The sequence below is a fragment of the Chlorocebus sabaeus genome, chromosome 9 (assembly GCF_047675955.1).
Source record: "Chlorocebus sabaeus isolate Y175 chromosome 9, mChlSab1.0.hap1, whole genome shotgun sequence".
NCBI classification, from domain to species: domain Eukaryota; kingdom Metazoa; phylum Chordata; class Mammalia; order Primates; family Cercopithecidae; genus Chlorocebus; species Chlorocebus sabaeus.
The window spans coordinates 93,733,511-93,747,796 of NC_132912.1; the positions used below are offsets into that span (position 1 = coordinate 93,733,511).

The 14,286-nt window shown below is 41.5% G+C and overlaps 1 long non-coding RNA gene across 1 annotated transcript in view; it reads left to right on the forward strand.

Annotated features, from left to right (window-relative positions):
• Positions 1-1,685: 1,685 nt before the first annotated feature.
• LOC140712513 (uncharacterized) overlaps positions 1,686-14,286 on the forward strand; it is a 43,815-nt gene continuing 31,214 nt past the window's right edge. Inside the window, exons 1-3 of the long non-coding RNA XR_012094116.1 lie at positions 1,686-1,795; positions 1,928-2,036; positions 2,320-2,436. This is a non-coding gene — a long non-coding RNA (uncharacterized lncRNA). The remainder of the gene's footprint in view (positions 1,796-1,927; positions 2,037-2,319; positions 2,437-14,286) is intronic.

A 14,286-nucleotide genomic window follows, 5' to 3' on the forward strand; every position in this document is an offset into this window, starting at 1 on the left:
AATTACTCACTGTGGTAAACTGAAAAACTCAGCCACAATATTTCACAGCTCATCTCATCATGAGGTAGAGTCAGTTCCCTCATCCCTCGAGTCCGGGCAGGACTCGTGACTTACTCTGACTAAAATGGAGCAGTGGGGATGCTGAGTGAGGTCTGGAGCCAGCCTCAGAAGTCTTGCAGCCTCTACCTTCCGCCTCTTGGAATGCTGCCCTGAAAGTGCCATGAACAAAGCCAATTCAGCCTTCTGGAGGATGAAAGACCTTGTGGAGGGGAACCAGGGCGCCCCAGCCAGCAGCAACTGCCAGGTCTGTGACTGAGACTACCGTGGACCTTCTAAACTAGCGGCCAGATTTGGCCCACTGCCTATTTTTGTATGGCCTGCAAACATAAGAAATTTTTTTACAATTTGAATGGTTAGAAAAATTAAAAGAAGAAGAATATTTTGTGATATGTGAAAATCACATAAAATTCAAATTTTAGAGTCCACAAATAAAGCTTTATGGGAACACAGTCACACTGCTGTTTACATATTGTCTGTGGTTGCTTTTGTGCTGTACCGGCAGACTTGAATATTTGTGACAGAGACCAAATGGCCATCAAAACATAAAATATTTATTATCTAACCCTTTACAGAAAAAGTTTTTCTACCGCTATCCTAAGCACAGCCAGTTCTCTGCTGATTACAACTGCATAAATGAGGTCCAAGGGCAGCAAGCAGAGGAACTGTCCAGCCAATCCACAGATCACAAGAAGAGTAAGACCTTATTTAACATGACTAAGTTTAAGGATAGTGTGTTATGCAGCAATAGATAACCACTTTTAGATAATAGTTACCTGATTTCTAGTCACGTAATTTTTCTTTTAAGACAGGATTTTGCTTTGTTATCCAGGCTGGAGAGAAGTGGCACAATCTCAGCTCACTGAAGCCTCCCCATCCTGGGCTCAAGTGATCCTCCCACCTCAGCCTCCCAAGTAGCTGGGACTACAGGTGCACCCCACCATGCTTGGCTAATTTTTAAATTTGTCGTAGAGACAAGGCCTCATTATATTGCCCAGACTGGTCTCAAACTCCTGGGCTAAAGCGATCCTCTCATCTTGGCCTCCCAAAGTGCTGGGATTATAGGGGTGGGCCACTGCACCAAGCCTAAAAAATAGCTTTCAATATGAAGACAAAACAAAACATGTCTGCTTTTGGGAAAGAAAAAAACTGTGAAGACACTGAGAATTTAGAAGTCAAACTTCTCAAACCTTTTTTCATATCCATAGCATTTTTTTTCAGGTATTTCTTTTTAACTAACACTTTAAAGAGAAAATGACTGGTAGAACTAAAACTCTCCACTAAATTTTGTTAAATCCCCTCAGTTTACATTGGATTTTGTACTAAATTCTGATTTTCAGAATTTCATGCTCTTTGACTAGTAGCTTAAGATTTTGACCAGGTCTACTGAAAAGAGCCTTCCAAAGCTCACTCTTTCCTTTGCATACTGGTAAAAGAATTGAGCTGCTCTGAGATGACCTGGGAAGAAATAGGTTGTCAGTTTGTTTTCTGAGTACCTCTATGGTTAACTGACTTCCTGTGCAGGAGACACAGCCATAGCCTAACCACAGAGACATGCAGTTTCCAGCTGTAACAATGACAGCTAGGACCCATGAGGTCTGGGAAAACCTGGGCCTGAATCTTCCCACTTCATCTGGAGCTCCTGCCTCAACAACAGCAGCGAAGTTCACAGGGGGTGCCAGGGAAATGACTGAATGAAGAGTTGAAAGACCCAAATTCTCATCTCGTGCCACCTTAGGTATCTTCTCGACAAATGAGGAGTATAAGTAACACCTAACGTGTCCTTCATTCGGCTGTTGAATGTTAACAATGTGTCCAGTATTGTTCTAGGGACAGAACAGTAAACAAAACTAAGCCCTTTCTCTTACAGAACTCCTCATGGAAGAGAGAAAATTCTCCAGTGAGAGAAACTAAACAATACACATATAAACAAGCAAATACTGCATGGCAGTAAGCACCATGAAGGAAAACAAAACAAGGTAAGAAGTAGCTACGTGTTACACAGGATGATGAGGTAACAGCTGAACACAGGCCTGAAGGAAGAGGAATCCATGTACATATCTGCAGAAAGTGCCTTCCAGCCAGAGGGAACTGCTCATGAAAAGTCCCTGAGGCAAAAGCATGCTTAGCGTATTTGAGGAATAGTGGAGAGGCAGTGTGGCTGCAGTGGAGAGACAGAAGAGAAGTACTGAAGGCCAGATCCTGTTGGAATTTTTATTTATGAGTTTATCTTTAGAAACCAAGTCTCGTTCTCTTCTCCAGACCAGAGTGCAATGGCACAACCTTTGCTCACTGCAGCCTTATCTCCTGGGCTCAAGCGATGCCCCCATCTCAACCTCCCAAGTAGCTGGGATTACAGATGCGCACCACCACACCCAGGTAACTTCTGTATTTTTTGCAGAAACAGAGTCTCACTATGTTGCCGAGGCTGGCTTCAAGCTCCTGGGTTCAAGGGATACTCCCTCCTTGTATCCCAAAGTGCTGGGATTATAGCCATGATCCAGCCTGACCCTTAGGACTTTTTTTTTTTTAGACGGAGTTTCACTGTTGTCGCTCAGGCTGGAGTACAATGACGTGATCTCCGCTCACTGCAACTTCCGCCTCCTGGGTTCAAGCGATTCTCCTGCCTCAGCCTCCCGAGAGGCTGGGATTACAGGCATTAGCCACCAGGCCTGGCTAATTTTTATATTTTCAGTTGAGACAGGGTTTCATCATGTTGGTCAGGCTGGTCTTGAACTCCTGACCTCAGGTGATCCACTTGCCTTAGCCTCCCAAAGTGCTGGGATTATAGGCTTAAGCTACTATGCCCAGCCATGTAGGACTTTTTGGATCGTTGATACTTTGGATTATTCTGAATGAGATGAGAGATCCCTGGAGAGCTTGAATAGAGGAGTGACAATTTTTTATTTAAATGACACTTTTATTTATGTTTAAAAAGGATCTTTTGGCTGCTATGTTGAGAAAAGATGGCAAAGCAGCAAGGGTGGAATCACAGAGACCATTAGAAGGCTAAAACAATAACACAGGTCAGGATTATTGTGGCTGGGTAAAGCGGAAGTGTAAAAGGTGAACACAGAATGGGTATGTTTTGGAGGTAACACCAACCAAGATTTTCTGATGGAAAAGTGGTGGGATATGAGAAAATGAGAAGAGTCAAGAATGAACCACGGTTTTTCACTGAGCAAATGGGGAGATGAAGCCGCCGTGCACCGAAGCGGGGAAGGCTTTGGGAGAGACGTGTTTTGGAAGAGAAGGAATCAGGTTTTGTTTTTGGACATATTGAGCTTGAGATGTCTATTAGACCTCCAGGAAGGCATGTTGAGGAAGTAGTATGAATATAGGAGTTTGAAATTTAGGGGAATAGTCCATGCTTGAGAGATGCTTGAGAATTATCAATATGGAGATGTTATATAGAGATATAAAATTTACTGCTTTATTGGGCTGGTTACCATTTTGGGCAACTGGTCCCTGGTCTTGCTGGAGAAACTCTGAGGAGCTAGGTAGAAAGTATGTCAGAACTGTCTGAGTGAGACATGGTACAGAGGACTAGCCATGAGCTCTTGTTCACCTTGATCAAGGGTTGTTCACTGGGGTATTAATTCTCTCAAACCTCCAGATTTCTTTTCTTTTCCTTTTCTTTTTCATTATACTTTAAGTTCTGGGATACATGTGCAGAACATGCAGGTTTGTTACATAGGTATACACATGCCATGGTGGTTTGCTGCACCCATCAACCTGTCATCTACATTAGGTGTTTGTCCTAATGCTATCCCTCCGCTAACTCCCCACCCCCTGACTGGCCCCGGTGTGTGATATTCTCCTTCCTGTGTCCATGTGTTTTCTTTGTTCAACTCCCACTTATGAGTGAGAACATGTGGTGTTTGGTTTTCTGTTCCTGTGTTAGTTTGCTGAGAATGATGGTTTCCAGCTTCATCCATGTCCCTCAAAGGACATGAACTCATCCTTTTTCATGGCTGCATAGTATTCCATGGTGTATATGTGCCACATTTTCTTTATCCAGTCTATCACTGATGGGCATCTGAGTTGTTTCCAAGTCTTTGCTATTGTGAATAGCACTGCAATAAACATACATGTGCATGTGTCTTTATAGTAGAATGATTTATAATCCTTTGGGTATATATCCAGTAATAGGATTGCTGGGCCAAATGGTATTTCTGGTTCTAGATCCTTGAGGAATCTCCACACTGTCTTCCACAATAGTTGAACTAATTTACACTTCCACCAACAGTGTAAAAGTGTTCCTATTTCTCCACATCATCTCCAGCAACTGTTGTTTCCTGACTTTTTAATGATTACCATTCTAACTGGTGTGAGATGGTATCTCATTGTGGTTTTGATTTGCCTTTCTCTAATGACCAGTGATGGTAAGCTTTTATTCATATGTTTGTTGGCTGCATAAATGCCTTCTTTTGAGAAATGTCTGTTCATATCCTTTGCCCACTTTTTGATAAGTTCTTTTGTTTTTTTCTTGTAGATTTAAGTTCCTTGCAGATTCTGAATATTAGTCTTTTGTCAGATGGATACACTGCAAAAATTTTCTCCATTCTGTAGGTTGCCGGTTCACTCTGATGATAGTTTCTTCTGCTGTGCAGAAGTTCTTTAGTTTAATTAGATCCCATTTGTAAATTTTGGCTTTTGTTGCCATTCCTTTTGGTATTTTAGTCATGAAGTCTTTTTCCTTGCCTATGTCCTGAATGGTATTGCCTAGGTTTTCTTCTAGGGGTTTTTATGGTTTTAGGTGTTATGTTTAAGTCTTTAATCCATCTTGAGTTAATTTTTGTATAAGGTATAAGAAAGGGGTCCAGTTTCAGTTTTCTGCATATGGCTAGCCAGCTTTCCCAACACCATTGATTAAACAGAGAATCCTTTCCCCATTGCTTGTTTTTGTCAGGTTTGTCAAAGACCAGATGGTTGTAGATGTGTGGTGTTATTTCTGAGGCCTGTGTTCTGTCCATTGGTCTATATATCTGTTTTAGTACCAGTACCATGCTGTTTTGGTTACTGTAGCCTTGTAGTACAGTTTAAAGTCAGGTAGCATGATGCCTCCATCTTTGTTCTTTTGCTTAGGATTGTCTTGGCTATATGGGCTCTTTTTTGGTTCCATATGAAATTTAAAGTAGTTTATTCCAATTCTGTGAAGAAAGTCAGTGGTAGCTTGATGGGGATAGCATTGAATCTATAAATTACTTTGGGAAGTATGGCCATTTTTACAATATTGATTCTTGCTATCCATGGACATGGAATGTTTTTCCATTTATTTGTGTCCTCTCTTACTTCCTTGAGCAGTGGTTTGTAGTTCTCCTTGAAGAGGTTCTTCACATCCCCTTTAAGTTGTATTCTCTTTGTAGCAATTGTGAATGGGAGTTTACTCATAATTTGGCTCTCTGTCTATTATTGGTGTATAGGAATGTTTGTGATTTTTGGACATTGATTTTATATCCTGAGACTCTGCTGAAGCTGCTTATCAGTTTAAGGAGATTTTGGGCTGAGATGATGGGGTTTTCTAAATATACAATCATGTCATCTGCAAACAGAGACAATTTGACTTTCTCTCTTCCTATTTGAATACCCTTTATTTCTTTCTCTTACCTAATTGCTCTGGCCAGAACTTCCAACACTACGTTGAATAGGAGTGGTGAGAGAGGGCATCCTTGTCTTGTGCATGTTTTCAAAGGGAATGCTTCCTGCTTTTGCCCATTAAGTATGATATTGCCTGTGGGTTTGTCATAAATTTAGCTCTTATTATTTTGAGGTATGTTCTTTCAAAACTTAGTTTATTGAGAGTTTTTAGCATGAAGGGGTGTTGAATTTTATCAAAGGCCTTTTCTGCATCTATTGAAATAATCATGTGGTTTTGTCATTGGTTCTGTTTATGTGATGGATTATGTTTATTGATTTGTGTATGTTGAACAAGCCTTGCATTCCAGTGATGAAGCCAACTTGGTCGTGGTGGATAAGCTTTTTGATTTGCTGCTGGATTTGGTTTGCCGGTATTTTATTGAGGAATTTTGCATCGATGGTCATCAGGGTATACTATAAACACCTCTATGCAAATAAACTAGAAAATCTAGAAGAAATGCATAAATTCCTGGACACATACACCCTCCCAAGACTAAACCAAGAAGAAGTGGAATCCCTGAATAGACCAATAACAAGTTCTGAAATTGAGTCAGTAATTAATAGCCTGCCAACCAAAAAAAGTCCAGGACCAGGGGGATTCACACCTGACTTCTACCAGTGGTACGAAGAGGAGCCGGTACCATTCCTTCTGAAACTCTTCCAAATGATAGAAAAAGGATTTCTCCCTAATTCATTTTATGAGGCCAGCATCATCATGATCTCCAAAGACTTGCTTTATGAATCTGGGTGTTCCTGTATTGGGTGCATGTATATTTAGAATAGTTAGCTTTTCTTGTTGAATTGATCCCTTTACCATTATGTAATGCCCTTTGTTGTCTTTTTTGATCTTTGTTGGTTTAAAGTCTGTTTTATCAGAGACTAGAATTGCAACCCCTTGTGGTTTTTTGGTTTTTTGTTTGTTTGTTTGTTTGTTTGTTTGTTTTGCATTTGCTTGGTAAATATTCCTTCATCTCTGTATTTTGAGTCTATGCGTGTCTTTGCACGTGAGATGGGTCTCCTGAATACAGCACACCGATGGGTCTTGACTCTTTATCCAATTTGCCAGTCTGTGTCTTTTAATGGGGGCATTTAGCCCATTTACATTTAAGGTTAATGTTATGTGTGAATTTGATCCTTTCATTATGATGTTAGCTGGTTATTTTGCCCATTAGTTGATGCAGTTTCTTCACAGTGTTGATGGTCTTTACAATTTGGTATGTTTTTGCAGTGGCTAGTAATGGTTTTTCCTTTCTGTATTTAGTGCTTCCTTCAGGAGCTCTTGTAAGGCAGGCCTGGTGGTGACAAAATCCCTCAGCATTTTCTTGTCTGTAAAGAATTTTACTTCTCCTTCACTTATGAAGTGTTGTTTGGCTGAATATGAAATTCTGGGTTGAAAATTCTTTTCAAGAATATTGAATATTGGCCCCCACTCTCTTCTGACTTGTAGAGTTTCTGCAGAGAGATCTGCTGTTAGTCTGATGGGCTTCCCCTTGTGGGTAACCCAACCTTTCTCTCTGGCTGCCCTTAACATTTTTTCCTTCATTTCAACATTGGTGAATCTGACAATTATGTGTCTTGGGGTTGCTCTCCTCGAGGAGTATCTTTGTGGTGTTCTTTATATTTCCTGAATATGGATGTTGGCTTATCTTGCTAGGTTGGGGTAGTTCTCCTGGATATATCCTGAAGTGTTTTCCAACTTGATTCCATTCTCCCTGTCACTTTCAGGTACAGCAATCAAGTGTAGGTTTGGTCTTTTCACATAGTCCCATATTTCTTGGTGGCTTTGTTTGTTCCTTTTCATTCTTTTTTCTCTATCTTGTCTTCATGCTTATTTCATTATGTTGATCTTCAATCTCTGATATCCTTTCTTCCACTTGATCAATTCAGCTATTGATACTTGTGTATGCTTCAGGAAGTTCTCATGCTGTGTTTTTCAGCTCCATCAGGTCATTTATGCTCTTCTCTAAACTGGTTATTCTAGTTAACAATTCCTCTAACCTTTTTCAAGGTTCTTAGCTTCCTTGCATTGGGTTAGATCATGCTCCTTTACCTCGGAGGAGTTTGTTATTACTCACTTTCTGAAGCCTACTTCTGTCAATTCGTCAAACTCATTCTCCATCCAGTTTTGTTCCCTTGCTGGCAAGGAGTTGTGATCCTTTTAAGGAGAAGAGGTGGTCTGGGTTTTGGAATTTTCAGCCTTTTTGTGCTTATTTTTTCTCATCTTTGTGGATTTATCTACCTTTGGTCTTTGATGTTTGTGACCTTGGAATGGGGTTTCTGTGTGGACATCCTTTTTATTGATGTTGATGCTATTCTTTTCTGTTTCTTAGTTTTCCTTCTAACAGTCAGGACTCTCAGCTGCAGGTCTCCTGGAGTTTGCTGGAGGTCCACTCCAGACCCTGTTTGCCTGGGTATCACCAACAGAGGTTGCAGAACAGCAGCCTGTTCCTTTCTCTGGAAGCTTCATCTTAGAGGGGCACCCACCAGATGCCAGCTGGCGCTCTCCTGCATAAGAAGTCTATCAACCCCTGCTGGGAGGTGTCTCCCAGTTAGGAGGCACAGGGGTCAGGGAGCCACTTGAGGAGACAGTCTGTCCCTTAGCAGAACTCAAGTGCTATGCTGGGAGATCTGCTGCTCTCTTCAGAGCCGGCAGGCAGGAATGTTTAATTCTGCTGAAGCTGAGCTTACAGCCACCCCTTCCCCCAGCTGCTCTGCCTCAGGGAGATGGGAGTTTGATCTCCAAGCCCCTGACTAGGGCTGCTCCCTTTCTTTCAGAGATTCCCTTCTCAGAAAGGAGGAGTCTAAAGAGGCGGTCTGGCCTCAGTGACTTTGCCAAGCTGTGTTGGGCTCTGCCCAGTTTGAACTTCCAGGCAGCTTTGTTTACACTGTGAGGGGAAAACTGCCTACTCAAGCCTCAAGCCTCAGTAATGGTGGATGTTCCTTCCCCAACCAAGCTCAAGCATCCCAGGTTGACTTCAGATGCTGTGCTGGCAGTGAGAATTTCAAACCAGTGGATCTTAGCTTACTGGTCTCCATGGGGGTGAGATCTGCTGAGCTAGACCACTTGGCTCCCTGGCTTCAGCCTCCTTTCTAGGGGAGTGAACAGTTCCATCTCTCTGGCCTTCCAGGTGCCACTGGGGTATGAAAGAAAACTCCTGCAGCTAGCTCAATGTCTGCCCAAATGGCTGCTTATTTTTGTGCTTGAAACCCAGGGCCCTGGTGGTGTAGGTGACCAAGGGAATCTCCTGGTATACAGATTGTGAAGACTGTGGGAGAAGTGTAGTATCTGGGCCAGAATGCACCATTCCTCACAGCTCAGTCCCTCATGGCTTCCCTTGGCTAGATGAGGGAGTTCCCCAACCGCTTACACTTCCTGGTTGAGGCAACACCCTACCCTGCTTCAAATTGGCCTCTGTGAGCTGCACCCACTATCTAACCAGTCCCAGTGAGATGAGCCAGGTGCCTCAGTTGGAAATGCAGAAATCATCTGCCTTCTGCATTGATCTTGCTGGGAGCTGCAGACTGGAGCTGTTCCTATTTGGCCATCTTGCCAACCACTGTCTTTTTTTTTTTTTTTTTTTTTTTTAGACAGGATCTCTCTTTGTCACCCAGGTTGGAGGTGCACTGGACAATCTCAGCTCACAGCAACCTCCACTTCCCGGGCTCAAGCTATCCTCCCATCTCAGCCTCGTGAGTAGATGGGAACACATGTGCGCACCACCCCGCCTGGCTATTTTTTTTTGCATATTTAGTAGAGATGAGGTTTCACCATATTGCCCAGGCTGGTCTTGAACTCCTGAGCTGAAGTGACCCACTCACCTTGGCCTTCCAAAGTTCTGAGATTACAGGGTGGGCCACTGTGCCCGGCTAAACTTCCATATTTTTTTGTGTGCACCAGAATGCCTGATCATGTTCCCTTAGGCATCCCATATGATGGTTGCTATGGTGGGCTTAATCACGGCCCCCAAAGGTATCCAGGTCCTAACCTCTGGAACCTATGAATATTACTTTATATATATATAAAAATGGACTTTTCAGATGTGATTAAATTAAACACTTTGAAATAAAGAGATCATCCTTGATTGTCTGGGTGATCCCAAAGTGCAATCCCACGTGTCCTTATAAAAGGGGGATTTGACTAACATTGAAAGAGAAGGCCATGTGATGAAATCAGATTCAGAGAGACAAGATGCTACGCCACTGGCTTTGAAGATGGAAGAAGGGGTCATGAGCCAAGGAATGTATGTCAAGAACCAGAAAAGGTGAGGAAGGAGGTTCTCCCCTTGAGCCTCCAGAGAGAGCATGACTGTACCAACACCTCAATTTAGCCCTGTAAGATTTAGTTTGGATTTCTGGCACCCAGAACTGTAAGGGAAAAGTTTTATGTTGTTTTAAGCTACCATGTTTTGTGATAATTTGTTATAGCAGCCATCAGAAACTAGTGCAGTGGCAGAGAACAGTGTTTCCAGGTTATACCTGCATGTTGTGGCAGCAATGACCAGCGTAAAAGGTGGACTAAGAGGACATGAAGCAAGGAACTAGTCTGGACCAACATCCATTGGTCCCTTCACATCACTTGGATCTGTTCTTGCCCTATGTTAAATCTAGTGCATCAGAGAGCCTTCAAGGTGTTGTGTGGTCTCAAAATCTATTAATTACTCAATTCAGGAGGGTTGATGGAACAAGCTGGAGCCTCTGTGGCTGCCACTGCTCCTAGGCTATAATTGGTGTTTATCATCTTCTTCCTCCACTATCCTTTCCATATTTTTCTCACATTTGGCTTCACTTCAGTAGGTATAGGATGCTTGTCTGGTGGGGTGACCTGACTTTCACTTCTGAGGGATTGGAGCCCATGGTTAGTTTTTCCTTGTTGGATCATGATTCCTATAATTGCCCATTTATGGTTATCACTGAGCATGGAAGCACCAAGAAATACTCTGATTCCAGATGCACTCCTTCCTGCTCTGACTATACAACATTAATCCTAGGTCCTCATAATAACCCGGGAAAGGAGTTATATTAATAATTAATAATTCCTGAATCTAATTTTTGGCCTATTGGCTTTAAAAATCAAACATGACTAGATGCTAATAGTAGTTTCAGATTCAATAGAACCTTTACTGAGTGCCCTTGTGGAAACATCCTTCTCCTACTGCTCATAAAAAAGAACCAGTCACAACTTAAGACTGCAGGAATAGGAAGCACAAGTTCACAAGTGAGTCCTTGAGAATTATGGTGAGAGGGGTCAATGCTACTCCCACCCTCTTGGATCCCAGAACCATGTATTCTAGCTATTGGGTATACAACATTATATGTCAGTTATTGGTTCATTGTATATACTGCATTCCGAAGAAATGCACCCCACTTCTGCAAGATATGTTTTTCTTGATATGATGCCATAACTGAGCCTTTAATTGACCATTCCACCATTCTATCATTCTGGCTTCTTATAGGTGATTTAGTATATAGTAGGACAAATGAGTTCCATAGTTATATGCCAGACATCACCTCCTCTTCACTGTAAAACAGGTCTGTTGGTCTAATACAATATAATATGTAAATTTCATGTCAAGAAATCAGACATTCTATAAGACCTGGAGTGGGGGTGCTGGAAGAGGCACCACAGGTAGCGAAGGCAAACCCATACCCAGAAAGAGAGATATCAAATCTGGTAAGGATGAATCATTGGGTATGAAGGGGTCCAGCATATCTTAGTCAATCATAATCCTGAATGCCACAATCCCAAATGTTGAAATTCCAAAAGATCTGGAAAAGCTAACTTTTAAAATTATTTAAAATATACTTATTTACATTTTTAAAAGGGGATTTATTTGAGAAACATATAAAAACATATCAGAACATTTCATGGGCCACTTTAAACAATAAAATGGACAATAATAACACACATATTTTTGCAAGCATAAACACTCAGGTATACTAATGACAGTCACACAGATATAACAGGTATGAGTAGGCAAACTGTATGGTAAAGAAATAGGTCAAAAAGGGAAATGTATAAACAAATGTCACTATGGTTGGTAATTTTGTGCACTCAGTTTTATAACTGTGGTCATCTAAAGTACTGTGATGAACAACCTAAGTCTTTTGGCAAGATCCATCAAAAATCGCCATGGGTCACCACCGCGTATGGGGTTACCCAAAGAGCTGAGGTTTCGAGAAATTTCATCTTTCACAAATGCAGATGTATGAAAAGAAGGTCCCTTAATTTACTGAGAAAGTTGCAATGTTTTTACATATACACACAATGCTCACATACAAAGTTGTGATAATGAACTTTTATGAGGTCAAGTCTGCAACAAATGCGTAAAACAAATTAGAACTCTCAAAAAATCTCTATACAATGTCTACCTCCCATATCAGAAATGATGCAAAGATGGAACAGAAACATATAGCATAAAAATTTGTAAAAAATAATGTTCGCAATTTAAAGTAGTGAAAAAAAGCTAAAAAAGAAAAGAAACAACATAAAAAGAAAATTTAACATATGAAAAAGTATGTTACAGAAATAGGTTATGGGCAATTGCATGGTGATCATTCATAATACCTAGCTAACTTTCATAATCATCAACTATATGTTGAAATCTTGCATCATGATGAATAGCTGCTATTTTTCTTTTCGGATATGGCTCTCCTTGGAGAACACATTCATATTAACTTTCTACGTGGCATTGCTCTGTTTGAGCTTTTTCTATGAGTCACCAACATGAACGTTCCCTATTAAATTTTCCAATATTCTGTGTCACGCTTCTGTGTTGTTTGGGGTACTTGGAAATTCATACTGCATGCATTCATATACAGGTCACAAATTTGGTGGAAACAATACTGGTGATTGAACAGCAACACCCCAAATAATGCTTTACCAGGTTTCTACGTATTTCCCAATCCAGTAAAGTTGACACCTAAAATGAAGCCCACAGATCTGCCCCTTGTTAACTTGGCACCCATACATATCTTCTTAAGCAGTACTTAATTTCCAAATAAAGACAACAAGGTAATAGTTCTAACATGATGCAACTATTCTGTGATTGCGATCTTCAGAATTTTAGGCATCAGGGATTTTAGACTTTAGGGATTTTGATTTTTCTGGGATTTCAACATTTGGGATTACGGTGTTCCAGACTGTGTCTTGCAGGATTATGATTCAAACATCCCCTTCTAGTAATATAGTAATCATGTGATCAATAATAAATGCTACCATGTGGCTGGCTGGTTTCCTTACAATAATAGTGCCATAGCAAGTGCTCGGTGTCGGTCTCTGCAGATGTCAGGAAGGGCATTCATGAATGCCAGTGGCCGTAAGAGCCATAATAAGAGGAATGCCATAATCTTGGCCTCATTAATAGCACCATCCCTACAACAATGGCCACTCATGGGCCCATTGCCCAAGTACTGAGGTGGCTGAGAGGAGATGCTGGCTTAGATCCATAGGACAACTCATCCTGCCTACCTGTTCAGTGCCTCCCCTTCAAAGATACAGGTATGTTGCTCCAATTTCCATGACTCTTTCCCAAACTTCCTTTTCTCTGGTCTTTCAATCTTTCTCTTCCCAGGATCCCCTAGCCAGCCAAGCCACTCTTCACTTCTCTAGGTTCTGTGTATGTCTGTACCTCAAGCTGTTTTTTGCTTTATTTAAACTGAATGACCAATTACACTGCTGAAAGTCTTGCTGACTGGGAGGATTTTCCTTTTGCACTGTCCTTTGGGACTACCTCTGAGTATTTCTGAAATGTGATAGCTGTACTTATTCCAGCTCTACACCAAGCTGGAGTTTTTTCTCTCCATTAGTTGATTGCAGGGGAATCTCCATGAAGTCATAGTGAGAACTGAGGTCGAGGAATTTGTGCAACAGAGGTAGGTAACATGAAAATCTGTATAATCTATTCATGTAAACTTATTTGTACCTTTTGGGTCTGCTTGGATCCAAGTCTAAATGTACCATTTCTATTGTACAATGGGTTGCCTGACCTCATGAAATGGTGAATCGGATAATACCCATCTCATGATCTGTAATTGTATGTCCCATGCTCAGGTACTTAACCTCTGCTAAGGCCCAGAACTACACCAGATGCTGCTTTGCAAATGGTAACTAGTTCTCTGCCATAGATGGCATGGCCTTGCTCCAGAACCCTTGGGTCTGTGATGTGACTCTTCTGTTGGACATTGGCAGAGACTCCACACAGAATTGGTATCTGCCATAGCTATCTTTAGCACTACTGAGTCTGATGAGTCATATGTCCTGAATGGCAGAACACTTTTCACTGCATCACAGCCTGAATCTGCTGCAGATTCTCTTGCTCTGGTCCCACTCAAACCTGGAAGCTTTCTGAGTCACTCAATAAATGTGTTGAGAATTAGTCCCAAGTATGGAATATGCTGCCTCCAGAATCCAAAGAAGCCTATTTAGTGCTGTGCCTGTTCTTAGTGGTAGGAGAAGCAAAGTACAACTTGTCCTTTACCTTGGATGGGATTTCTCCGCATGACTCAGACTGTTGGACCCAAAAACTAGACCAATGTGGAGAGTATCTGAATCTCCTTGGGATGTAGCTCCCTCCCTCTGGTATACATGTA